Raw genomic sequence first — 10,601 nt, 5'->3', positions numbered from 1 at the left:
TCTTTCTTTCTTTCTTTCTTTCTCTTCCTTTCTCTCTCTCTCTTTTTTCTTTCCTTCTTTCTTTCTTTCTTTCTCTCTTTCTTTCTTTCTTTTAGAGTCAGTCCCATACAACCTGGACTAGCCTTTGATTCACTGTGTATCTGAGGCAGACCATGAATCCTTGCCCTTTTGATCCTCTCCTGTCTTCTGTTCCCACATTCTGAGATTATAAGCATATGTCTCCATACAAACCACCCAATTTTTGTATCTTTAGTAAAATATTAGATGCCCATGCTCTTAACAAGTCAAACGCTCTACTAAATGTAAGGAAAATGGATGGTCCCTGGCATACCCCTGTGGTCCCCTCTCTAGGCGTGGTGATATCTGCTTCTTTAGCTGGACACTTTGCTGTAGGTTCACCTTCCTAATTTTTGGTTAAAACATTTGCATATTACTTTGTATTGTAGAATACTCTAAAATTATGGCCTGGATTATAGTTATTTTCTTTCACCCTGAAGTTAATGATGGTCTGTTTTTCCCCCTAGCGTTCTTTGTAACTATCACTGATTTCCAACCCCCTAACCTCTAAGAGCCTTTTGATATGATTTCTTGTGACATTCTTGAAAGAGATAGCCAACCTTCTTTATTTATCTAAGTCTCCCTAGAAGTAAATGTGCCATTTGGCCTCTTCCTTCTCCCTGCAAATGTGATCTACGACCTTCAAGTTTAGCTTCCCATTTAATGGTATATAATCTAATGGTATATAATCTACAATGAATGCCTTCTTTTCATGATGTGTGTGTGTGTGTGTGTGTGTGTGTATGTGTATGTGTGTGTGTGTGTGTGTGTGTAGATCAGAAGACAACTTTGAGGAGTTGCTTCATTCTTTGTACCATGTGAGACCTGAGAATTGAACTCAGATCATCAAACTTGTCAGCAAGCACCTTACCCACTGAGCTAACTCACCAGCCCTAAAATATTTTTTTAACCAAGAACAGTTTCACATTATCATGATAATTTTAAGAGGTTTATGCTTCAAATTGTGTCCATGGATTTTTGACATCAACAATGATTTCATGTCAAGGTTAGGGAAAAACTAGACTCAACTAAACTTCTATTTCTTTTTAAATACATTAATGACTTTCCCCAAACTGGTTTTGTGTCTCTAAAATATGGTGGGTATGGTGACACAAACTTTTTTTTTTTAATAATTTATTTTTTCTCAAATCGTAATTCATTCACACAGGGGTTATAAACACAGAAAGGCAGGATGGGGATGACACTGGAGTACTGGTATTCAGGGGGAATACAAATATCTTCAGAACCCGGTGTCGGCTGGGTGAAGGTTCAGGGGACAAGTCACTATGACTCTGCCTATGACTCACTTGACCTTATCTAAGTTGGTATTGTCTGCCCAGGCTACCTATTTACAAGGTCTATGACTTCTCAGGCTTGTAGATTTCCACAAAAGCTGCCTGTTTACATTAGCTTATAGCCATCTGTTTCAATGTTTTTCCACTGAGACCCAAGACTTGGTGTTAGTATACATGTATGACAGGCCTATTGCTGATTTTAGGCCTATGGTTGATTTTAGGCCTTCAGTGTGGCACAAACTTTTAATCTCAGCATTCCTGAAGAAAGACCCTGCCTTTAAAAAAAAAGCTACTGAACTATCATTTCAGCATCTTGTCTTTTTATTTTATAAAACTAAATATATCTGGCTATTCTCTGTCTTAATTCATCTGAATACTTCCAAAGCTTCTTGCCTAAACATGCTTTAATACAAGATTTTGAAATATATCATTCAGAGAAATAATTTTACGTTCTTATATAAGTAGCATTTCTGTCTATGGAGATGACTTTCCACTCTTGTTTCGAGCACTTTCTCATCCCATGTTCCTAGTGACTTGTAGCCACGAAGACATAGAGGGAAGGATGAATTTGGGAAAGAAAGCATCTTTGTAATTCTATCCCTTCTTCCTTATTTTCCTTTCCGACATTTTGATATGCTTGCCAAGCCTGTTTCTTCTTAGATTGTTCTGGACAACATAACAAAAGATAAAAGAGAGAAAGAGACTAGAGACAGCATAGTCCTAACCAAGTAGATCAATCTATTAACCTTTGCAATTCAGTGACCATCCTGTGCAGCTCTCACACTGTGCTATATCTAACCTTATGATATCTTAAAAAAAAAAGAACCATATTTTGAATGCCATTTTCTTAATTTCCTTAATTCCTAATCATAGTCATGTTTCAGGAGGGATAGACGGGTGGCCGTCGCCCTAGTGTGCCTTGGTGACTCCAGCCAGCAGTACTCACGCTGAGGGTGAATGGGACACTGCTATAGAGAATCCCTGCAAGGATCATCTTGCCAGTCCTGCTCAATCCATAAGCTTATCATAAGGTATAAGCCAGTTCCTGCCAGATTTAGTGAGGAGGTGTACTGTAGTTACTTTTTCTAGCTAAAACACTGTGACCAAAGCAACTTATAAAAGAAAGAGTTTCTTTGGGGCTTATGGTTTTAAAGGATTGGAGTCCATGATGGTGGAGTGGAATTGGAAGGCTACTGGTGGCCAAAGCAGCTAAGAGCTCACATCTTGAACTTCAAGAAAGAGGCAGAGAGGGCTCACTGGGAAGAGAATAGTCTTCTGAAACCTCAAAGCCCATCCCCAGTGGCCTATGTTCAACAAAGCCATACTTCCCAATCTTTCCCAAGCAGTTCCTCTAACTGGGGACCAAGTATTCAAACATGAGTCTGTGGGAGTCAGTTTCAATCAAACCACCACGAAGTGACATTACCAAGGAAATCAAATGAATGTGCAGAGACATCTCCAAGACAATGAGCTAAGGTTGGGAGCACATCCACACCTGACAAAGTGTCCCAGAAATAAGGTATCCAAGACTTCTGGAAAGCAATGGCAGAGGAAGAGGGTGCCAAAATAGGTCTTAGAAACAAAATCTAAAAAAACCCACATCTACTGACTTAAAGACAAACATCACATGGTCATCTCAATAGGTGATGAAAAAGTCTTTGGCAAACTTCAACATGACATCCTGATAAACATCCTAGAGAAAGTCACTCAGAAGGGAACGCAACTCAACATAATAAAATTACATGTGAGAAACCCGCAGTGTACATCATCCTAAATGGAAAAGAAGAACTTGAGGCAGTTCCACTGATATCAAGAATGTGACAAGGCTGTTCTCTGTCCCCATCTCTTTTCAATACAGTGCTCAGGTCTATCTGGAAAGAAGAGGAGGAAATTAAAAGCAGAAGTCAAACTATCCCTGTTTGCAGATGATATATTGTACCTAAGAGATCCCAAACACTGTGACCGAAAATTCTAGAAACAATTAACAAATTCAGCAGTATGGTAGGATACAGAATCAACGTGCACAAAACAATGGCTTTTTCCATACACCAAGAGCTCCAGAGAAAACAATCTTAGACACACTCTCATTCAGGACAGCTTCAAAGAAAATAAATGTAACTATAAAGAAACATGAAATCCTGAACATTTCTGGTGAATGGCTAGTTGGATCATATTGAGTGAAGTAACCCAGATCCAGAAAGACATAGGCTTTGTGTTCTTTCTTTTCTATGGGGTTCTTAGCTCCAAATCTCCAGATGACATAACTTCAGAGTATATAACCTGGAGTAACTGCAGAGTAAAGTAACAGTGTCTGAAAAAGTCATAAGGACTCATACTACTAACTGGTTAGCTAAAAATACTTATATGTTGGAATATAAATGCACATACATACTTTAAATAAAAAACTTCCCATCTGGGCCAACAATGAGATTGCATCTCCTAGAAATGCTAGAAACTACATTCAGGAAGTCTTACCAACATGGCCTCCTAAACATGATCTGAACAAAGACAACATCAATAGACAAAGTAGCTTGAAATGGGGGAAATCTTATGGAGCTTCAACCCTATGAAAAGAACTATGGGCAATAAGAAATGCTGAGTGGGAGAAATTGTCTTCCCATGGAGGAGCACACCAATTGGATATGCAATATCAAATGGTCAGTCAGAAACCATGTGCATACAAGTACTATTGTACAGATTGGGCAGGTTATCTTGTATTTAGGAATGTGTACACATATATACATGTACCTATACACACATATATATGACACATATTTATGTATACATAATCAACAATTAGAGACTTAAGAGGCCATCAGTTTTAAAGAGAGCAAGGGGTTCATATGGTAGAGTTTGAAGGAGATAAGGGAAAGAGGAAGCGATTTAATTATATTACAATCTCAAAAGAGAAAAAAAGAAATCAAAATATAAGAATCACAAGAGAGAAATATCAACCTCCTAAAACTCTTTGAATATGAATAGGACTATTGAATATGAAGGGTTTGTAGTCACAAATTTCTTTCCCCTCAAATTTAAATAAGGTGTATATTACCTTTATAAGAAAGAATGATGAATCATTAAAGAGCCATTGATTCTGTTAACCGATCATCCTCATGTTTAAGCATGTGACACTATGTATGCTTATGGCCTTTATTTCTTATAAAGACTGACCACATTTATTTAAAGTCCATAGGAAAAAAAAATCACACAAATAGTCATCAAGTTAAGCCAGTTTTATATTGTGGATGATACCTCTTCATAGAAATCAAATCACTTGTGTCAAACTTTATATGTAGGCAACAGTTTATCGCTAGTGCAGGTTCCCACCTACAGACGACTAGGCACCCCTGCTACCTGTGTCTGGTGGAGTAATAGTGGAGTTTGTGCTCAGTGGACTTTGGAGTTCCTTGATCTGCTCACAGCCTAACATTGTCATTCCCAGGTTATGTCGGCATTGGTTCCTGCAGCCATTCTCAAAGTATCATGGCTTCCTGCTAATTAGGTAAAGCTCCTGCAGTGAATTAAGGTGGTTGCCCTCTACTGTGACTGTGTGTGATGGCTTCAAAGAGTGACATTATCACTGAAAAGAAAAATTCATGCTGAAAAATTTTTTGATAGACAGTTAGGAAACTAAGTCCACTGTATATCTCATTTGTAAAGATGACAATGGGAGGGGGGAGGTCTCTGCTGTTAAGCAGGAAAAGAAGACAATTACTGTGACATAATCAAGTTCAAAGGTCACTTTTAGAACCCCAGTCTTTGAGGCTTGAGCTTTCAATGCGCCATAGCAGGAGGTTAGAGAACATTTTTACTTCCATCTGGGGGTGAAGGAAAACCTTCCTGTTCTGCTAATGCCTCAGGGACTCACACCAGAGAACTGTCTGAACCATAGCGTAGCTTTCACTGTTAGGGAGGGTGGAAATTACAAGTTATCAAGTCATGTGTTCTGCTGATCCATGATCTAGGTTCTCAGATAACAAGAAGTCTAGAGATTATAGCTGCCAACCTCTGTTCAGTAGCTTTATAATGTCACTGATTCTTCTTGGGTTCTGCTCTGTTTATAGCATCTGGGGTTGGGGGTGGGGTGGGCGGTAGGTGGCATAGTCTTTTATCTTTCTGGTTCTTCCTTACTTTACATCATAGTTACAAAAAGGCTGTCAGACATGAAACACATGTCGGAAATCGTGTCTGTTACTTTGGCAACACAAGGAGGAGGGCAATGCCACCATGTCTTATTTTGAACAAAAGAATAAACAATTTCCTACACTCTTTTCCATTTCTTGTCTGAGCTACAGATCTAAGCTACAGTGAGAAAGTGTTCACGTTCTCTAGTTCTTAGGATGGAGGTGAGCAAAGGAGATAGTTTGGTAGAGACTCTTCGGGGCTACCAACCCATGTGTCTGTCCCAGATAGGGACAGACAAAGCTGCTGAGTCACCATTGTTCCCGTCGTCCACCCAGAGGACAAGCTTTTGTGCAGAAGAAGATTTGACAGTAACTGAGGCCTGGAGAGAAGCAACTGTGATCAAGTCTCAGCTAAAGAAGGTCTGGTCTTCCAATGAAGAAAGTGGTACCTTCCCGTGGGGTCAGATGAAGAGTCTAAAATTATTAGCAATAAAGTTGCTCAAAACTTAAAATACTTGTATACGTACATCACTGGGTGGATATGTACTTCTTTTTAAAAATAACTCTAGGAAAATGCCATTTCTGTTACTTATTGTTGAAGGAGCACACCACTCTTCTGAAGTTGTAACCAAATTTTAAGATTTTTGGTTTTCTTCAATATCGAAGATCTTCCTGGTTTATTTTAGGGGTAAAAAAGTAATTAAAAGATAAACCTAAGTTTATGTATGAAATCTGGCCCGTTCATTGAACAATAGGGTCTTACCGACCTCGGCTTTCCATCTCCCAGGGGTTCAGGCAAAAACTAAAACACCAGCTGTCCCCTGAAAGACTATCTGCTCTTTCAAATATTTCCTCTTTGTTTACCGAGCAAAGAGAGGAGGTTAAGTCAATAGAGAAAAAAATAGTAATTTTCAAAGAAATATACATTGTCATATTTTACTATGAAACAATAGAATGAATTCAGGGACTGAACACAAGCGCTGGGCTATGGAATCTGGTTTTGAGATCCCTGCAATTTGCTGACTGCCATATACCCTACCGTTGCACCTCTGTGTGTAACAAAATGACAAAAGAAGAATTAGAAAATTGAAAACAATAGCACTCTTTTTGCCAGTGCGCTGTGTTAAGGGAGGACAAAATCATCTCTTTTCCTCTCTCCCTAAACTCAGAGGGTAGACTTTGTAAGAAGACTGGGAGGGGAACCAAAAAGACTGCCTCCAGCTCTAATTAGCAGGCCTTGTGACTCACTGAGTTGGCGTTAACTACTGTTCACCTAATTTCCAACGAAAACAGAGTGCTGCTGGAGAGGCATGTTAAGGGCCTAATGACACTTTCAAGTACACGTGGTATAAATAAAGTTATTTTTTTTTAAATAACCATCCACTTGGAATGACTACAGAGGAATCTTGTACTGAACTGTTCCAACTACGAAGAGTTAATGATCTGAAAAGCGAGTGAAAACAAGAAATGGTGAGTTCTGGACCACAGAAAATCATTTAAGATATGACTGACATTTCTAAAAATTTCTGGGGCTGGTAACGTTGCCCGTAAGCGAACGCTGGTGGGTAATGTACAAAAGGACAAAGTGCATGCTGCTGGAAGATGGAAAGTGATCTTTATGTTTCAGGACCATGAAACAACACTTGATATATCAAACAGTGGTTTTGAACCATAACCTGGCCTGAAAAACACCAGAATGTTCTGACATCTGATCCACCCACAATGAGGCTGGGCAGGGACAAATGCTAAACACCTGTAATCAATCCAAGTCACCTCAAGAGCTCTGAGGGGAGAAAGGCTTAATCCTAGGAGTCCCAGGCTAGCCTATAGTACAGTAAAATTCTATCTCAAAAGACTAAAGATAGAAAGAAGGGCTAAGAATGCTGTGTGGGAAGAATGGTAACTGAATCAGAAATCACATCTCAAAAAGATGGAGATCCTGCCGGGCCTCAGAAATGGAAGCGTGGAACCAAGCTCAGAGCCTGTTTGTTTGCTTGATTGCCTGTCTGCTTTCTCTGGTTTCTCCATCTGTGCACTTCTGCCACTCAAAGCTGGGAAGATCTTCTGGGCTTCCTCCTCCACCACCCGTACTGTAGTACCTTGCACCTAGGAAAACCTGTGTGTGACCTGCCCACCCCTATCTCTCTATAGCCACCACTTTGTTCATAGAAAGTTTCCTTACCAGCCCAAACCTCCACTCCTGCACAAGCTCCCTAGTTGTCATACTTGGTGCTATTAGCTGCTCTCTCCCTCTGTTTGCTGTGCTTTATGGCAATTATTTAACTTTGTCTTCACCAGCTCATGGATTACACTAGTGTACTTTCACTAGTATAGCCTCAGTGGTTGCTGCTGGACCTGCCTGACATCAGAGAAAATACCTGATGAGTGTACAAAATCAATACAACTTGTTTTAAACTGTGTGCTCTCAAAACAAAACAAAACAAACGAGTAGTATGCCTACTTCTCCTTGTGATGTGGATTAGGTAGAATTATAACATTTCAGTGCCCCGAGAAATGTGTAACATACTTTTTTTTAATTTCATTAAAAGAAGACCTCAAATTTAGTATACAACCAATTGGTTATGCGACAGTTATGATGTTTTCAGTGTCTTTTCTACAACAGCCTTAACTTAAAATGTCCATCATCCCTTATAGATGGTGTAGAATGCATGGAATAAAATAGGCTCGTGAAACTAGACACTGCTTCTAGACAACTGTCCCTGAACGTAAATACCTGTGTCTGTGTTTCTGCTCATTTGACTTAGAGTTATCTAGTCTCTAGAATTATATACACACACACTTCTATGGTTTATTTTTGAATCAGGTGTTGATTTCTTCTTGGAGTACTTTGCTTTACATTTGGCTAATTTATAATTTACCCCAAATCTGTGGCATTTTTAAGCACATCTTTTAAAAGAATCTTATGGTTTGGACTAATGACCTTAATGCAGGAGCTCCTGTATCAGTCAGTAAATGATAGTAGGAAATGATTAAATGATAAGGTCCCACCATGAAAACTACAACTTGCTTGCACTTGGTATAGTGAGAACAGAGGCTTGGGTTAGAAGGAAGATTGAAGATTAACACGGCAAGATCTGAAACACTGTAGAAGATTAGTAAGAGTTGGCTGTGAATTAGCCAGACTAGACAGATAAAAGGGACAAGGGGTTCTGGGCCAGTGAAAGTAGACCAGTGTCCCCTCCCCCCTTACCCTGTCCTGGCTAGTTTCATGTTAACACACGTTCCAGTCATTTGAGAAGAGGAAACCACAGTTGAGAAAATGTCTCCATCAGACTGGCCTGTATGCAAACCCGTGGCTCATTTTATTGATTAATAACTGATTTGGGAGGGCACAGCCAGTTGGGTGGGGTAGGGTTGCCTCTGGGCTGATGGTCCTGGGTAGTGTAAGAAAGCAGTCTAAGCAGGCCATCAGAGAGCAAGTCAGAAAGCAGGCTTTTGTTTCACCTACCTTAAGGTTCATACCTTGGACTCCTGTCTTGGATTCTCTAAATAGACCATGACTCAGGATAGGTAAGCTCAAATAAACCCTTTCCTTCCCAAGTTGCTTTTGGTCCTGGTCTTTATCCTCAGCAATATAAACCAAACTAAGATATCCCCAAACCCTGAAGAGACATGGAAACCACTATCAGTTTCTCTTATGTTCTTGCTTGAAATACGGTTAAATTATAAGCATTACTTCCAATGAAAAGTTCCACCCAAGAGACCTCAGACTACCCCAGGGACAAGCAACTAAACATGAGATTAACCAAGAAAGACTGCAGCTATATCTTGATGGCTGTAATAGTTAATTGTCTGCCCCAGTAAAACTACAAGCTGGTCATGTAATTGTGAGAACAAAAGCTTAGTTTAATTAATAGCACTGGAGACATCTGCAAAATCAGATGGTCGCTGGCAAAGTGACTAATAGTTACCAGTCAATAACTAACACAGTTGGGGTCAGAGACAGACTGATGGAGCGGGTGTCAACCACCCTTAGCTGGCTAAACACCACATGAACAGCTTACAAGGCTGAAGCTGGAGAGCACTTGATTTCATGAATTTAAAGCCATGTTGGGCTAATATAGCAAAACCCACCTCTCACATATGAATAAAACATAACTCTCTAAAATTGTAATCAATTTCCTTAAGTAATGTGCCATTATCCTTTAAAATTACTCTTAAATAGTGAGTTGGCTGACTTAGATGAATTACACCCAGATGGACTTTCTACATAAACACTTATTTACCAGGTCAAAGGCCACTGATGTTTTTATGTGACACCAGGAGGTTTACATCAAAAGAAAGAAGATCCCTTGAAATGAGGTTAATTCCAGATGAATTCAGGGATTTTAGCCCTCTCTAGAAGCCAAACCCTTACAATTACATATTCCCCTTCCTATAATCTTAAAAAGTCCTAAGAGAATTTAGTCAGTGGCCCTGACTCCAAGCTCTGGAGGACACTGACAACAATTTCAAGGGAGTTACTGTTTTCATTCTTCCAATCTGAAGTCCCTGGGAAACCAAGGTGGACAGGAGGCTAACTGCTATCGCATTCAGAGAACAGCTGAGTTTGAAAAATACAAAATGAGATATTTTGTTTGTTCTTTGAGAAGCAAACATAGGTAACCTCATCCACTGGTTACAGTTAACCCTACTGGTAACAACGTAGCCGGCCCACGCTTGACACCGGTCAGTAGGATTCCACCCCTCCAGCCTTCTACGCTCTGCGTGCCCAGTGGGGGTTGGGCCGGAAGGGCGCGGCGGGGGGCGGAGCAGGTGGGCAAGGGGGCGTGGCCCAGGGGAGGCGGAGACAATATGGCCGTGCCTCAAGCTTGGAGGACCTAAGAGGCGCGGCCGGGGCCACGCCCCGGGCGGGAGGGCCGCTCTGTGCGCGCCCGCTCTATGATGCTTGCGCGCGTCCCCCGCGCGCCGCTCTGCGGGCGGGGCGGGTCTCCGGGATTCCAAGGGCTCGGTTACGGAAGAAGCGCAGAGCCGGCTGGGGAGGGGGCTGGATGCGCGCGCACCCGGGGGGAGGCCGCTGCTGCCCGGAGCAGGAGGAGGGGGAGAGCGCGGCGGGCGGCAGCGGCGCTGGCGGCGACTCCGCCATAGAGCAGGGGGGCCAGGG

This window comes from Grammomys surdaster, unplaced genomic scaffold (genome assembly GCF_004785775.1).
Source record: "Grammomys surdaster isolate TR1022 unplaced genomic scaffold, NIH_TR_1.0 239, whole genome shotgun sequence".
Classification (NCBI taxonomy): domain Eukaryota; kingdom Metazoa; phylum Chordata; class Mammalia; order Rodentia; family Muridae; genus Grammomys; species Grammomys surdaster.
Note: the sequence above shows the minus strand (reverse complement) of the source record.